This window comes from Stegodyphus dumicola, chromosome 3 (genome assembly GCF_044657685.1).
Source record: "Stegodyphus dumicola isolate Sdum_Otavi_A_Nest chromosome 3, ASM4465768v1".
NCBI classification, from domain to species: Eukaryota; Metazoa; Arthropoda; class Arachnida; order Araneae; family Eresidae; genus Stegodyphus; species Stegodyphus dumicola.
This window is the reverse complement of record NC_140770.1, coordinates 23,761,712-23,779,440: the sequence shown is the minus strand read 5'-3', so window position 1 is coordinate 23,779,440 and position 17,729 is coordinate 23,761,712. Positions and strand designations below refer to the sequence as shown.

The following is a 17,729-nucleotide window of genomic DNA, read 5'->3' as shown; positions in this document are numbered from 1 at the left end:
ACAGATGTTATTTTTGCAGTTGTTGGTCGCAGTCATATGTTTCCAATTACAGATGTGTTTTACAGATGTTATTTTTGCAGTTGTTGGTCGCAGTCATATGTTTCCAATTACAGATGTGTTTTAGAGATGTTATTTTTGCAGTTGTTGGTCGCAGTCATATGTTTCCAATTACAGATGTGTTTTAGAGATGTTATTTTTGCAGTTGTTGGTCGCAGTCATATGTTTCCAATTACAGATGTGTTTTACAGATGTTATTTTTGCAGTTGTTGGTCGCAGTCATATGTTTCCAATTACAGATGTGTTTTACAGATGTTATTTTTGCAGTTGTTGGTCGCAGTCATATGTTTCCAATTACAGATGTGTTTTACAGATGTTATTTTTGCAGTTGTTGGTCGCAGTCATATGTTTCCAATTACAGATGTGTTTTACAGATGTTATTTTTGCAGTTGTTGGTCGCAGTCATATGTTTCCAATTACAGATGTGTTTTAAATGACGAAGATACTCATGTTTTGGCAATGTGAAATTAAAAAAAAATCAATTTTGAACAAATAACGAAATCTAACTTTTAATATCATCTCATGGATCGTATACAGTAAGACCCCGCTTAACGCTGTTTCGGTTTAGCGTTCTTTTATTTCAACCCTGGGATTCTTCGAAATTGTGCGCAGCGCCAGGTTTCCAAACAACATATTTGAAACTAATATAACTATACACTGACTACCAATAAGTATTTGGACACCTGTGATAGAAAAGAAAAACTAACTGTATTTACAATCAATAGTTGGTAGAGCCTCCACGAGAGATAATTACAGCGTGGACCCTCCGGGGCATACTTTCCACAAGTCTTTGTCTGACAGCTAGTGGTATTTCCTTCCACACGGCTTGGAGAAGACATAGAAGTTCCTTCACCGATTTTGCACGGGTAGTGCACCCCTGAATTGAGCGATGCAACTCGTCCCAGAGGTTCTCGATAGGGTTCAGGTCTGGACTCTGGACAGGCGAGTCCATTCGATGAACTCCATTGGCACCATACCAAACCTTGGTTAACGTCGAAACATGACAACTGGCATTGACGTCCTGAAAGTACAGGGGTCCAACCCGTAAAACTGCCACAATTGTAAAACTGCACATTGTCATCCAAAATAGCGCTGTAGGCATCGGAGTCGAGCTTACCATGAATGGGGACCAAGGGTCCCAGCCCATACCAGGAGAAACACCCCCAGACCATAATTCCACCTCCGCCGAACTTGACTGTTGGCACAATGCATTCTGGCAGGAGACGTTCTCCAGGTAGACGCCAGAACCAGACCCTGCCATTAGAACGGCAAAGGGTGAACCTTGATTCGTCACTCCAAAGAACCCGTTTCCACTGATCTACGGTCCAATTTCGATGTGCTTTGCACCACATTAACCGAGCAGCGCGGTTGGACTTTGTGATCAAAGGCTTATGGGCAGCAGCACGACCATGAAAACCAAGTAGATGGGCTTCCTTACAGATGGTATTCATTGAAACAATACTCCCGGATGCCTGTTGAAACTCCTCGCGGATGAGGGCCATCGGTTGGGTGCGGTTGTTCCGAATTTCTCTGGACAGCACTCGTCGGTCTCTGTCTCCCAGTTTCGTTGGTCTGCCGACTCGGTTCACATTCCGACAATCACCGCTCACCTTCCACTTCTTAATCACATAGGCCACTGTCAATTTTGGGTACTTCAGATCGCTAGATATGTCCCTTAAGGATCGGCCACATTTGTGATACCCGATAATTATACCTTTCTCGAAATCAGAGAGCTCCGAACTGCGAGGCATCTTGCATGCGACTAAAGCCGATGCTGTTTCCTACACAATATATACCGGCAGAGTCCGTGACGTACCTTAGGACCGCAGATATCGTCATTTGCATTATGTGTCCAAATACTTATTGGTAGTCAGTGTAAATGTGTTTCTTGTTTGGTGCGGTGCTGTACGGACGTATTTTTATCATTTCAAACATTTGTTGACATTATTGTAAGTATAAATTTATATAATACTGTAACGATTAATACAATGACAAATATTATGATCTTTAGTTTTTATCATGGGTGATAATAAAAAACAAGAAAAGAAAGTAACCAGAAAAAGCATTTCACTGGAAACTAGAATGCAAGTGATTAGAAGATCAGATTCTGGTGAACGTCAATCTCAAATTAGTGCTGCATTGAATTTGGCAACTTCAACAATAAGGACAATTCTTAAAAATAAAGAAAAAATTCTGTCATCGGCAATTGCAACTACATCAAGCTCTGCAACTAGAATTACCCGTTCTAGAAATAACATAATAGAGGAAATGGAAAAACGACTGTCTATATGGATTGACGACGAAATTGAACGCAATATGCCATTAAGCCAATCTATCATAATGCCTTCTTGACAAAAAGGCAGAAAACTGGAAACACAGAATAGAGTGAATGGTCCGACTGACTTAGAATTTTATTTGTTTTTATAAGTATATTCGTTTGTATTGTTTTTATTTTTGTAAGAAATAAATGTTTGGTTTTATTTTTATTAAAAAAACATTATTAAATTTAATACCTAACCAATTTTATATCCATCTTCCCGTAACCCCATCATTTATATGTTAAGATAGCCTCGTTTAGCGCTGTTTCGCATTACGCTCTACTTTGATCGAACGTATCCCCGCGTTAAGCGGGGTCTTACTGTAGTTACATTTGGGAAAGTTTTATATTCATATACTAACAATTATGCAGCCAGCCTCCGTCTGGCTTATAAATGTGCCGGAAAAATGCCTGAAAGGAACGTCAAACGTCAACTTTAAAAGCTGCGCAGAATTTTACTTTGCAGAACAACTTCATTAATTTAAAAAAAAAAAAAAAAAAAAAAAAAAAAAAACAAATTTTAAAATAAATGTATTACATATAACAAAATTACAATGAAATAAGCAATATCCCTTAATACAAATATTAATTGTCCTAAGAAATAAATTAATCAATCCCGTTACCTTCTCCCAACAAACGTCCAGTATTTAATAGAAACATTAAATTTAAAAATTGCACAGAATTATCGCCCTCATTTTTCCCAGTGGCAACAGTGCTGATTTTCAACAGTCAGCAGTCCAGTATACAATTGAATTAAAAACTGTTGCCAAAACCATATTTCTAAAAGAATGGAACTTTTCAAAATCTTGCGATAAAATCGGAAAGATAAAATAAAAAAAAAATCTTGATTCGAATTTTGAAAAAAATCGCTTCGACGTGAACTGGGTCTCGTGTACATGCACCTACATACCAAATTTCGTAGACAAACAGACTCTTTCTTTTATTATATGTAGAGATCTATGAAAAATATAAGAAAATTACATGTATATGTAAGAAAAATAAAGAATATGTAAAAGATTAAATTAACAACGTAAATTTCGCTTTTCAATTCTAAAAATAGTAACCCCTTTCTGCACTGCGTCATTTCGAAAAAAATATATGTTATATGATTCTTAAGTAATGATGATGATGCCAATGGAACTAAAACTCAACCAGCCAATAGTTATTTTACAGCAATATTAACTGTCCAATCAAAATGCTTTGAAAACCAAAACTAAGTCAGCTTGACTTGAGATTTCATCCTGAACATTACGCACTTTCTTTCTGCGTTTTGCTTTAGCTGCACTGCTGTCTGCCTGCTGCTGCTTTCTTGCTACAAAGTTATCAAAAATGTATGCCTTTTGGAACAGTCATATTTATTGTGCCGACTTGTTTGTAGCCGTAACGTGCTGCTGAAAATATAACTGAAGATTTAATCTGCATTCGCCTCCAGTTTTTTAGTCATTATGGATCAGCAATTCTACGCCATCCAAATTCATCCTCTTGCTCCTGAATATATTAATATATATATTTTGAAGTCGGCAATTATTCTTAAAGGCGTAATTACGATGGTTGCTTTAAGAATTATTTTCGACCTCAATAGTAACTATTCTAGATTTTACGCTCTCCTCCTAAATTCATCTGTTCTGCCGAATTCGATATCTTTCCATGTTATATAAAACTGCTTGAAAACGTTAACTAAAACTAAAATTAACCAATCATAGCTTGTCTCTACAATTGCATCTACTTCGGTATAAATACCGCTCGCAAGTTAATTACGTCATTCATTTCCTCAGCGTCTACCTTGCTAACACCATCGCGGTGCTTTGCTTCTCAGTATATTACTGCGCTCACTCTGCCTATATCTTACTTTTAAAATGAGTTTAATATAACATAGAAACATCTCGAATTTGGGAGAACAGATGAATTTAGGGGAGAGCATAACATCTAGAATAGTTAATTTTAAGGTAGGCAATTATTCTTAAAGCAACCATCGTATTTTGTTATATCTTATATATTATTTAAGCTGTCATAATTTAATGCGTAGGAGGAATCACATACTTTAACAGCTTTCAGTCGTTATGGCAGAGGATGGATATTTTGATGCGCTTTCTGAGTTTGAAGTCTACGTAGCTAAATAAATGGAGACATATACCACAAACTTAGAAATGAAGCTATTTCAGAACATAATTTTATTCCATCATAACTCACATCAGATAATTTTGCAGAAAAGGGATTTATCCAATCATAGTTCATAACAATAATTGTTTGTATTTGAAAAGTAAGACATAGGTACCTTAGACTGAGATCCCTACAGAAGCCATATTCCTTGACACTGAAAAAGCTTTTGATAGGGTATTAGCACCAGGGACTTATCCACAGACTTATCAAGTTAACCTTCCCAGATCATTGCATTAGACTAATTGCTTCTTATCTCCAAGACAGAAACTTTGCAGTGAAAACTGGTTTGGTTTTGTTTGGTTTATTTAATTATGGCAAAGCACACTAGGGCTATCTGCCTAATGGGAGGGATGCCTTCGTGGAGGACTTTCTCGAAGCAGCACGAAGTTTTTAGCAAGGTAGAAGCTGGGGAAGGAAATGACGTAATTAACTTGCGAGCGGTATTTACGCCGAAATAGATGCAATTGTAGAGACAAGCTATGACTGGTTAATTTTTAGTTACCTTTTTCAAGCAGTGTTATATTAACATGGAAAGATATGGGAGAACAGATGAATTTAGGGGGGGGGAGCATAAAATGTAGAATAGTTAATTTTAAGGTCGCCAATTATTCTTAAAGAAACCATCGTATTTTTTATATCTTATATATATATATATACCGGGTGGCCATAATTAAACTGACAGTGCTCACAGTGTTCTGTAGCACGATTTATTTGCGAGAATGACGCCACATTTTGTAGGAAGATTAAACAAGACGGGGAACGAAGGATTCAGCGAAAAAAAATTAGTTCCAAAAGTCACCGCTAGGGGAATATTTGGCGCTGTGTAATAGAAAATAGAGTGTTAACAAATGCAAATTAATACGGAATAAAATTTATCGTAGGTCCATTCTTCTATGAGAACATTACCCCGACAGGACCGGAAACCTGTTCTGTTACCGGAGAGAAATATCGCCTCACGTTGAACAGTTTTGTCATTCCGGCACTTCAGCAAAGACAATGCCTGGGGAAAATCCTTTTCATGCAAGATGGAGCCCCTTCACACCTTGCTGTACGGGTGCAACAGATGCTACGACAGAAATTTCACAACAGAAAGAGTCATTAGCCGCTACTTTGCAACTGCATGTCCACCTCGGTCGCCTGATCTTACCCCATGCGACTTCTGGCTATCGGGTTACCTTAAGTCCAAGGTCTATCAAGGAGTGGTCCGGGACCTGACTACGTTGAAGGATAACATATCACAGACTGTACGGAAGATTCATGCAGACATGTTACTTTCTCCTGTTGTGCATACTGTGCACAGAATGCAATATGTGGACCACAACAACGGCACCCACATTGAAACTCATTTGAATGCAAAATAAAAGGTAATTTCCGTATTGATTTGCATTTGTTAACACTCTATTTTCTATTACACAGCGCCAAATATTCCCCTAGCGGTGACTTTTGGGACTAATTTTTTTTTTCGCGGAATCCTTCGTCCCACGTCTTGTTTAATCTTCCTACAAAATGTGGCGTCATTCTCGCAAATAGATCGCGCTACAGAACACTGTGAGCACTGTCAGTTTAATTATGGCCACCCGTTATATATGTTATATTATGTGTGTGTGTAATGAAATGACTTAGTAAGCTGCAACAGACTGACGATGGTTCTCAGCGTTATATCCTGAAGAGACGTTACTGCATGGTTAAAAAGATGCCACTCAGAGGAGAGACTTGTAGACAGACGTGGTCGAATTGAACATCATTTTTGTTGGTGAATAGGAACTAATAATCGAAACATATTTTTCATCACACATGATCGTGGGCTCAATATGCAACCCAGAATTTTATATAGAGTATCGCATTTTAGATAGCAACATAGTTAACAGCACAACAAGCCAAAAGGAGAGAAGTAGCGTAATGACAAAAAGAGAGCTAAAGCTAAGTGCTGATTTATCCAATATGGAGGCTCACTAAGAGAAGGTTTTGCTTTACTTTTTAAAGGTTTTAGTTCTCAAAATTTTGAGTTCAAGTTGCGAATTAGCTACGCCATGAGCATTATGCAAGCCATGCAAGATGAATTCATCTGGAAATGACGCAGTCCAGAAATGCTAATTATGATTTTTAGAACACAAGGGGGAATTAAGGGATTACCGCTAGTTTAAATTAGAATTTTAACTTACAAATTTGTTCTCTTACTTACACACACACACGCAGACATATATATATTATAAGAATATACAGATATATATGAAAAAATAAATTATAAAGGCTTGATTCGCGTACGACAAAAACTGACCGGGATGTTTAATTTCAAGATTTGTAACTTCTGATGTCATTTTCAACTTGCCGCGAGGGATCAGTTAATTTAGAATAATTCGAGGAAATAAGTTTAAATAAAGTGTAGTAACAAAAGAGTATAATATAACAGGCCGTACAGGGAAGTCATGGCGCCCGAATTATATATTCTTTTCTTTCTTTTTTTTTTTTTTGATAATTTTTTATCCTGAAAAATATTTTCTCCTTCTCGTGACAGAATTGACCTGAACAACGTAAATATGTTTAAATATTCTTTAACAAGAGTTTTGAATTCATCAAAAGTATCAACTGTATACATGCAATTAAACAAAAACAACAAAAAATTACCTAATTTAAGTAAAATAAGTGGTTGATTGTGTAAACCGATTCAATCAATGTAGTTGATAAGAATAATCTTTTCTTTGTTTTCGGCTGAATATATTTTAAGAAAATATGTTTTCCCTTATCAAACAATTTCTACAAGCTCTTACCTGTTATGTCACAAAATTCATCATCTTACCTATCTTTAAAATGTCTCAAATCTGATCGAATATCATGTGTTTTCATTTAAGCTCTCTACCATATTTATCTAAATCTCTCTCAACTATTGAAATCTCTAATGACGAAGATACTTTTATGAGCATAACTAAATTCCACGATAGCCAAACATTTTACATAAATCATGGGTACTATTCCGTTTCGAGGACCGTAAAAAAATTGCAGCGAAAATGTATGCGCAAAAGCGGCAAATCTAGCAAACGCGCCCATTTAACAGCTCGCCAAATCTAGCGTACGCGCTGATTTCAGACTGAGTAAGTTTATATAGTTCTATACTTCTTAAGACGCCATTGAAATACTAGTTTAATTTTTAAATCCTTTTTTGATATCCTATGGATTTAACAATTTGGGAATTGCCCATGACGAAAAATCGGCAATAGAATTTTGAGTAAAGTGCAGAATCACTCACTGCTTGACGCGTTTTTAAGAATTGCACATACTCGGTATCCATGTACACATCTACCTATTTTCACTTAAAATAAATCCCAGAATTGCACAAAAATGGCACTGCGCACACCCTTGACTTTATCTATGTACACATCGACCTATTTTCACTTAAAATATAAAAGGTACTTACGTATTAACGCAACCAGGCCAAAATTCGCATAAATTGCCAAATTTGGCGACCCTACTTACGGCAATCCTACGTGTTATACGTAGTTTTGTAAAAAGAACATGTGGAGATTCACAAAATTTTCCTGCATTTTCGTGCAAATTTTTGTAATTTATGAGAAAATAGCAGTGTACATGGATAAAGTCAAGAGTGTGCGCAATGCCATTTCTGTGCAATTCTGGGATTTTTTTTTAAGTAAAAATAAGTCGACGTGTACATGGTTATGGCGAATACGGTTTTCAATCAGTGCAGAAAGCAATAGCCAAAAGATTTCCGCTGAAAAAATAATTCTGCAACTTATTCAAATTCGAAACCAGAAGGGTTTAATTGCTATTTTATATTTTAAAACAAAATAATATAAAAAACTGTATTAAAATTATCTGTAATTAATAAATGTACATTTTCTTTCTATTCATACTTTTTTACTCAAACTTACAAATAGCGCCAACCTGGTTGCGATAATACGTAAGTACCATATAAAAGAAAATTGACAAAAATCCAATTGTTTTTACCCTTGTAAAAAGCGGCAAACAAATAAGTGGGCGATTCTGCACTTTACCGAGAATTGTTTCATAAAAAATGCATCATTCATTATAGAAAATTATATTTGAACAACCAACGAGATGAAATTATGCTTTAGCAATAACTCGGTAGCGAAATAGCGATGCAGGCATCTATTCATATGTTTAGCAATTTTTATATAAATTATAATAATGATTTGAAATAGTTATTTACTCTTATGCTTCCATTCAGTTATGTTTAGCCTTTTTTATGTAAATTATAATAATAAAAAAGTATTACATGAAATTAACTTTTCATCTAAATTAAAACATCAATCTTAGATAGTTATTTACTATTATACTGCCTTTCTTGCGTTAGGGTTGCCGCAATTATTTTTGGCAGCACTGGCATCAACAATAGTTTGGCGATTTTTTACGGCCTCAAAACCGAATAGTACCAAATCATGTTATCTTAGCAGGCACATAACAAAAGACTTGTTGGTAATTATCTCAACAGCAGGTTTCAACAGATGGCAGAGAAGAGCAAAATTATGGAATAAGATTAACATCTTTTTGACATGAAGTCATCAAAAAAATCGCTAAAAATACACCTCTGGTGTAAATGAGAAATAAAAAAATAATCCTGCTTTAGAAAGTTCTAAGAAATAATTAAACGAAGGGGTAAAAACTGTCTTGTGTAAAAACACCAAAGGAAACGAGAGATTAATAACCTTGATCACTAAGCGTTACTGGAAAATGATATCAGTACAAAAAATCGTTCACTAAAACAATGAAACCGTTAAATTATGAGGCAAAGTATTACCGTAGAGTTTTGCTATTAAAAGACTATTTAGCATAATTACTAGACAAATATATTCCGAATATAAGATCTAGCAAGCAGAAATTTTAAGTTTTAATTAGTTTAAGTTTTAATTAATAAACACATCATCTTAAAATTTATTTACTTTTATTTTTTCATAAACAAATTTAATGCCATCGAAAAAAAATCTGATGTGTACACCACATGAATTCCTTGTACGGAATATTAAATTACACGCATTTTTTCTTGCATTTCGTTTAAACTTATTGGATTGAATTAAATCTACTTCGCCGACAGCGCATAAACCACAATAGAATAAATTCACTCGATTTGTTTACCATAGCGACACTCTGGCGCTAGATTCACTTAACAGTATTATATTTCGTTCATATTATAACTCAGAATGCACAAAATTTATATCATTTAAAGAATTATCTAATCGTTGCCACATGTTCTATTCAAATACTATAAATAAAGCTAGAACGATGTATAAAAGAAATTAAGAAAACAAAACAAAAAAGAAACAGTTTTACGATTGAGTATTTCTTATTCAATTAATTCAGTTCTCAATTCGCGACAAGGCAAAAATACATAAAAACTCAAAATATCTGTATTGAAAATGACGAAGTAAATCTGAAACACTTATTTTCTCGAAAAAATTCCAGAAAGGATTAAGCATGATTTAATTCGCAATAATAAATGAAGGCGTTATCTTTGTTGTTGCGAAGCTACATTTCTCTAGATTGGCAACAAATCCATTAGTCTGCTGTTTAAAATGTAAACAAGCAATGGCCGCCATCAAAAAAATTGTTAGGCTTAGGGGCACTTAAAAAACTTTAAAATTGTTGATAATTCTAAAAATATTACAAACAGATTTACTAAAGGTATAAAAACCTTAACCGGAAGATAAGAACAACATAATTCAATCATTTTGAAAGCAAAAGAGTGTACAATTTACAAACATATAAGAGTAAAGAAACTGAGATCACTGAGCCGGGTAACAGAGTGGATATATACGTTTGGTGCGGCCGATTGCAACCAAAATACGAGGTGCACATCTACATGTTATAGCAGTCCTATATACAAAATTTCAAGGTTCTGAGTGTATTCGTTTTTGAGTTATGCGAGATACGTACGTACGTACATACGTTCGTACAGGTTCCACGAAAAATTCTCTTCAGAATTCATTTTAAAGCAGTTTTATAATTTTTTTGGAGGAAAGGAGTCTTTTATTCTGTCCTTATGTACAGATATCACGCAAAAACATCGTTAAATTGTATTCGATTGCGGTCAAAATGCATATTTTCGCTGAAATATGCTGCCTGAAACTTTTCGCGATTACAATACTTCCTTTTTACTTCGTAGAAGGAAGTAAAAAAATTATAACTCCTTTTTTTATAAGAATTATCGATGATTTACAACCCTTTAAACAGAAATATTATACAAGTGTTTTTCTTAGGCTAGCATAGGAATGTGCGAAAACCGAATTTAAAGCGAAAAGAAAACCTATCTGGACAGACTTTCAAATTTAGACAATATAAAAGGTAACTGAAGCTCATCTTGGGAGAATTCTGAGGCACTCAGAAGAAATTCTTTCTTCTCTACACTGGTGTGCAAAAATTAAGGACGAAGTCGAAAAATTAGCATATCAGCTGAACGAAGAGGTAGAGCGGACAGAAAGACCAATCAGGAGATTAAGTAAGGTGATCTACGGTAGCACATACGCAGATATGCAGGTAGACGTGATGGGGCAGTGACTGAGTAGTATAAAGCATGTTGTCGGTGTAAGATCAATGTTTCTGGCAAAGAGATTGCACGCCGTATAGCAGTTAAAATCACACCGACTTGCTGCCTTAGCGATAAATGGCGAATAATCGATCTGTTAGACGACATCTGGATGCTTTTACCCGAAGTCGAATCATTGAGAAGTTGGAGGAAGCCCGCAGTGTGGCTGTGTGGCTGCAGAGTTCGGAATGGCTCACAGCATCGTTTCACGACTTTACGACTTTGGAGACAATTTCAAACTACAGGAACAGCTATCGCGGGTTTAGTAGTGGTCGTCCACGAGGAACCACACCCGCAGGTGACCGGTATATTGCCTTACAGGCCAGAAGAAACAGGCGGCAGACAGCGGGAGAAATCGCTAGACACACGACACAGGGGACTGGACGACCGATATCGCGTTTTACCGTGGCCAGAAGACTGCACGGTGGTGGTCTGTTTGCACGACGCCCTGTACGGTGTGTACCTCTAACGCCTGCCCATCGAAGAAGGCGTTCTCTGTGGTGCCGGGAACACCGGAATTGGAGAGACAATGAATGGGGACGAGTACTCTTTACAGATGAGAGAAGATACAGTCGGAGTAGCGGTTCTCATCGCATACTCATCTGGAGAGAGCGGGGAAGCCGCAATCATTCCTCGAACATCATTCAAAGGGTCTGGTATGGAGGTGGCGGTGTTCTCGTTTGGGGAGGCATCATGCTTGGTAGTCGTACAGACCTTCACGTCTTCCACGCAGGTTCCGTCAACGGGACCCGTTATTGTAACGAGAGTCTTCTTCCATATGGTCTTTTTAGAGGCGCTATGGGTCCGCAGTTCCTTTTCATGGACGACAATGCACCATGTCATCGCACAGTAGCTGCCGAACAGCTCTTAGAGAGTGAGGATATTGAACGTATGGATTGGCCGGCACGATCTCCGGATCTCAATCCCATCGAGCATGTATGGGATTTTCTAGGCAGACGCTTGGCAGTTCGTACCTTACCACCAGTAACGATTCCGGAGCTTCAATTGGAGCTGCAAGACGAATGGGCAGCAATGCCTCAACAACTCATTGACACCCTCTTTATCAGCATGGGCAGACGCTGTGAAACCTGCGTAGCTGTTAGGGGAGATCATATCCCCTATTAAAGACCGGATGTTTCTTGCTGGACACCCATCACAGGGATGTTTCGTCCTTCATTCGCATTGCGCTCCATGCTACATTTTCAATAAAGCTTCTTTTTATCCCTCTGTTTTCTCTTTTAGTAAGTGTTGCTTACATTACTCATGTCCTTACGTATTGGGGATCTTACGGTATTAAATGTGTTGATTTGGAAAGCTTTTGTACAAAGTTATATTGAAAAAACTGTCTCGTCCTTAATTTTTGCACACCAGTGTATATCAACACTGACAAGCTTATACTCCAAACATCTTGCCCTAGCGTACGGGACAGATGAGAAGTCTCATTTCCGCAAGAAGAACAAGTCTACGGGCATTCGGGTGGTGAATATCGTGACATGTTAGTCCAAGCCTTCCACATCTCTTTTAATAAAATAAGGAAAGCAATGAACCAGCTAACGGTAACTTTGGCTGCGACATACACAAAACTGCGAAGGCCTTAGAAATTATGGTGTAGCTTTTCCTGGAAAAACCAGATTTTGAATCGAAATTGATGAATATTAAAATATTACATATATAATATACGTAATGAATATTATAAATGCAACAGTATGTATTACAACAAAATGTAACCCATTAATTAGTGTTTTATCTTAGAGGAGTAATATGGCGAAACGATACCTGTTTACTAGTTGTGCATATTAAAGCCCTATCACATTATCTTTCCGCTACGCGAAACGTAATGGCAGACCGCACATTGAGTTGAACAATGTTAAGCAAATTTCGCTTACTGCGCATGCTTGATGGTGTACCTTTGGCGCGGGGAGAAGTATTGGCGACTAAGCAACCCTACGCTAGCTTATTCGTGATCACCATGGCTGTCGAGTGTGTTCGAAGGATGTTTACTACTGTAAAATGTTGTGCAACTTAGCTTATTAGTTAGTATTTTAACGTCCATACCGATTTTCTAATATATCTTTCATTGTAATTTGTCAATATGCATTTAATATTTGTTAACATATGTTCGTAATAATTCGTTATTTAAATGTAATTTGTTTACATTTTATAATTCAGTAATTGTAAACTGGAATATCTCGCTTAGTTTGTTAGCGTATATTCGCGCTTTTATTCTCTCATATCAAAGAATTTAATAACTAGCATTAAGGAATTGTAAAATTTCTTCAGTGTTATTTGCAAGCACTTGTTATATTCCTCAGTGTTTCTTTATGTATGTACGAATGGAACGTATGGTAAATCCTGAATTGTTTTTATTGCTTAAAAGTATAATGAATAAATTTTCAACTAATATATCCTAAATTTCAGTCTTTTTCTGAACGAAAATTTGTACAGTTCCAAAGGAGTGTGCAGAATTTCATAGGTATTATATTTTACATTATGAATGCAAACTCTGCTTCACATTACTTCGCAATAATTTCAGCTTTCTAGTTGTTTGAGCAGTACAGCAAAAAATAGTATTTTAACACAGTAATTAATTTACATTTACATTAAACTCTACGAAGATTTAAACACCAGTTTTGTTTACAATCAGATGGCGGTACATCTACCATATACCGTATTTATCTTCTTTTCAAATCGCGCCAACATAGTAATTACGCTAAATTGTTTTCTGGGCATGCGCAGTATGCGACATTCGTTTAACACTGTTCAACTCAATGTGCGGTCTGCCATTACGCCTACGCGAGACTGGACGCCGAAATGGACAATTCTCAGAACCAGCACATTTCCGAAAAACCACATAGCTAGGTTGATTTCACTTAGTACAAAGACTTGAACGTCAAATAGTAACCGATTATCGCTCAGTTTGAGATCACGTGATCCTTCAGAAGCAAAGCATTCGTCTGATTGGTTGTTCTCTACCCGGGACAGAGCTGCAGTCGAAACATTTTCGGCGAGGCTTCAAAAAATACCGGGTAGTCGGTACGCATATTTCTCAAGTGCACATCAGCGTAGCCACTGAGGGAGGGGTTTCGAAAATGGACCAATGGGCTGCTATTGCTCTTGTGACGCTAAATCTTCGTGCATGTGAGCGTATGTTGTTTACGTTTTAATTTGAATTTGTTTCGCAGTTATAAATATATGGCGTAATAGTAGAAAATCTCGTAGTGCTTTCGTTTTCTGAGTTTGATTACTCGCTGTCGCAATTTTTATCACGCATTAATATTAGGATTGATGTTCACGGCATATTATGTGGATTAAGATAATTCAAGTGTATATATTTTTTTAATTGAGCTGAGAATGACTGAAAGTTTTACAATGAATCTAGTGTTTTCTTATTTCAGTGCTTGCATTTTTTTGATTTTTAAAGTGTAAGGTTCAGAATATACATAATCTGGTTATATCCATTGTTAACATTAAAAATTATATGTGAATAAACTGAATATACTCGTTGTGAATACGATAAATTCACTCTGTTTGATGAGGTACTTCTTGTGTAGACAGTACATTTTAAGAGTGAGCATTTATTAAATGTGAAAATTAACGCACTAAATGTATACGAATGCAAATTAGTGAAGTTCACTTTGAATAAAATTCTGCATTGGTTATTATTATAGAACATCTTTTTCATATAGACTGTAATAAAAAGTGCTGACTTCTATTTAAATATATAATTGGTGTAAATATTTTTCTCATACGCATAGTTTTATGTAAAGATTGCATTTGGGTTCAGATGTTTATCACATATTTCTTTCTTCATCTTATTTACCACTTATTAAGTAATATTTCAGATCGATATTTTTGCGAAGTATCCAACTTGTGTTTGTATTTATTTCAACCAGGTAGTGAAATCTTCATAATTTTCTATATTTGATCTCACTTCAAAAATAAAATGTTTATTTTTGTAATAAAATGTAATAAAATGTTTCAGAAGCAATCGACGATGCTTTAATTATTTTGTACAGAAAATTGCGTGACAGAATATTTCCAACCATCAGAATATTGCTTAAATCTTAAAGCACGCCAAAGGTCATGTGGCATGATAGAAATATTACTGGATGCTCATTGGTCCATCCTAGAAGCCACTCTCTCGGTGGCTACACAGATGTGCACTTGTGAAATATGCAGTCGGTACATCGTTTCCAGCGGGGCTTCGCTTCCAGCGGGGCTATTTTTTTTTTCTAGGAATACTTCCTTCTAAACCAGTGCTACCAGAAATCTAGATTCTCAGAGAAATCCCGTCTAGCATCGCTAGACGTTAGATGTGATAAGGACCATCGCTAGATGTGATAAGGGTTCCGCGTGGCTGTTGCTCTGATATCGTATAAATACGAGGTTGCCGTCATGGGTGAAGCTGTGGTTCTTTCCATAGTGAAGCTGGTATGGCACGCTGTTCTGAATTAACTATCTGTGACAAGAACGGCAAAAGAAGTCTTTTAGAGCGTGAGATTCCAGTCAGACCGTATCTATTATATTTCAATGCATGACTCGAAGTCAAGTACTTGACAAAGGTTTTAACATAGATTTGATGCAGAAGTTATCAAGTTATCACTTGTCCTCTCTCATCTTTTTTACTTCCTTGTACGAAGCAAAAAGAAAGTATTGTAATCGCGAAAAGATTCAGGCAGCATATTTCAACGAAAATATCCATTTTGACAGCTATCGAATGCAATTTAAAGATGTTTCTGCGTGATATCTGTACGTAAGGACAGAATAAAATACTCTTTTCCTTCAAAAAAATTATAAAACTGCTTTAAAATAAATTCTGAAGAGAATTTTTCGTGGCGTCTGTACGAACGTATCTCGCATAACTCAAAAACAAGTAGCCTCAGAACGTTGAAATTTTGTATATAGGACTGCTATAACATGTAGATGTGCACCTCGTATTTTGGTTGCAATCGGCAGCACCAAAAGTATATAAATACTAATATATATATCCACTCTGTTACTCGACACAGTGATCTGAGTTTCTTTACTCTTATATGTTTGTAAATTCTACATTTTTTGCTTTAAAAAATGATTGAATTATGTTGTTCTTATCTTCCGGTTAAGGGTTTTATGCCTTTCGTAATTCTGGAAGCAATATTTGTACAATTATCAACAATTTAAAAGCTGTTTAAGTGCGGTTAAGTTTTAAATAACATGGCGGACATATTTGTTTACATTTGAAACAGCAGAATTGTAGATTTGTTGCCAATCTAGAGAGACTAAGCTTCGCAACAACAAAAATAACGCCTTCATTTATTATTGCGAATTAAATCATGCTTAATCCTTTCTGGAATTTTTTCGAGGAAATAAGTGTTTAAGATTTACTTAATTTTTAATAATTAATAATTTAATTTTTAATAATTAGTAATTTTTAATACAGATATTTTGAGCTTTTATGTATTTTTGTCTTGCCGCGAAGTGAAAACTGAATTAATTGAATGAGAAATACTCAATCGTCTGTGAAAAACTTTTTTTTTTTTTTTTGTTTTGTTTGCTTAATTTCTTTTTTACATAGTTCTAGCTTTATTATAATATTTGAAAAGAACGTGTGGCAGCGATTAGATAATTCTTTAAATGATATACATTTTGTGCATTGAGTTATAATATGAATGAAATATAATACTTCTAAGTGAACCTAGTGCCAGAGTGTCGCTATGTTAAACAAATAGAGTGAATTTTAAAGAATGCCTTTATTCTATTGTGGTTTATGCGCTGTCGGCGAAGTAGATTTAATTAAATCCAATAAGTTTAAAAGAAATGCAAGAAACAAATGCGTATAATTTAACAATCCGTACAAGGAAGTCATGTGGTGTACACATCAGATTTTTTCATATACCATAGGCTGACAAGCATTACTCATCTATTAAGTTTAACGAAAAGTACCAATTAAAAAAATCTGAAAATGTTTGGATTTTATATTACGCATAAAGGCTCGTTTTCTTAACGTTTTGTGTGTTACCTTTATTTATTAAATGTCACGTTCGTCACACTTAAACCGTAAAATTCAATTGTAGAGACATTAGGAATTTTTTGGAAGCCGGAGAGATGAAAAATTAGCAATTGCCTTCGCCGGGAATCGAACCACGGACCTCTGTAGTACCGGCCCAGCGTTCAGAACCATTACACCACGAAGGCAAGCTAGGGAGGCGGGAGTAATACCTTATACAATTCAACACGAATATCATAAGATATTTAAAAGAGCCTATCTTTAGAATTCCCGATACACAATATCGCGCGCTGGAGATAAAAAATGTTTTTTTTTGCCATGTAATATAACAAATTCAAAATTTGGGCTTACAGATGCCCATATTCGAGTTGAGACCTACGTTATTCAAAATTTGATGTCTCTGTGTACCGTTGTTTTTTTACAATACGAAAAACATACATACATTCATGAAGATCCTTCATTATTTAATTTCGTTAAATATTATACAGGCTAATAATATTTGGTGGCAACATTTTGAAAATTAATTCAGACTTTTAAAGTTTTCGACGCAAAATGCCAAACAAAATTAATAGCCCTTCTGGGCTAAAAGCATTTTCTTATTCACTTACATCGAGTGCTGACCCTTGGTAACAAACATCCTACTACATAACCACCGC

General features: G+C 35.8%; 1 protein-coding gene across 2 annotated transcripts in view; it reads right to left on the bottom strand.

Annotated features, from left to right (window-relative positions):
* The window catches only part of LOC118184887 (receptor-type tyrosine-protein phosphatase kappa-like), a 640,424-nt gene that overhangs the window by 79,765 nt on the left and 542,930 nt on the right, over window positions 1–17,729 (bottom strand). The gene's annotated exons all lie outside the window — the stretch shown is intronic.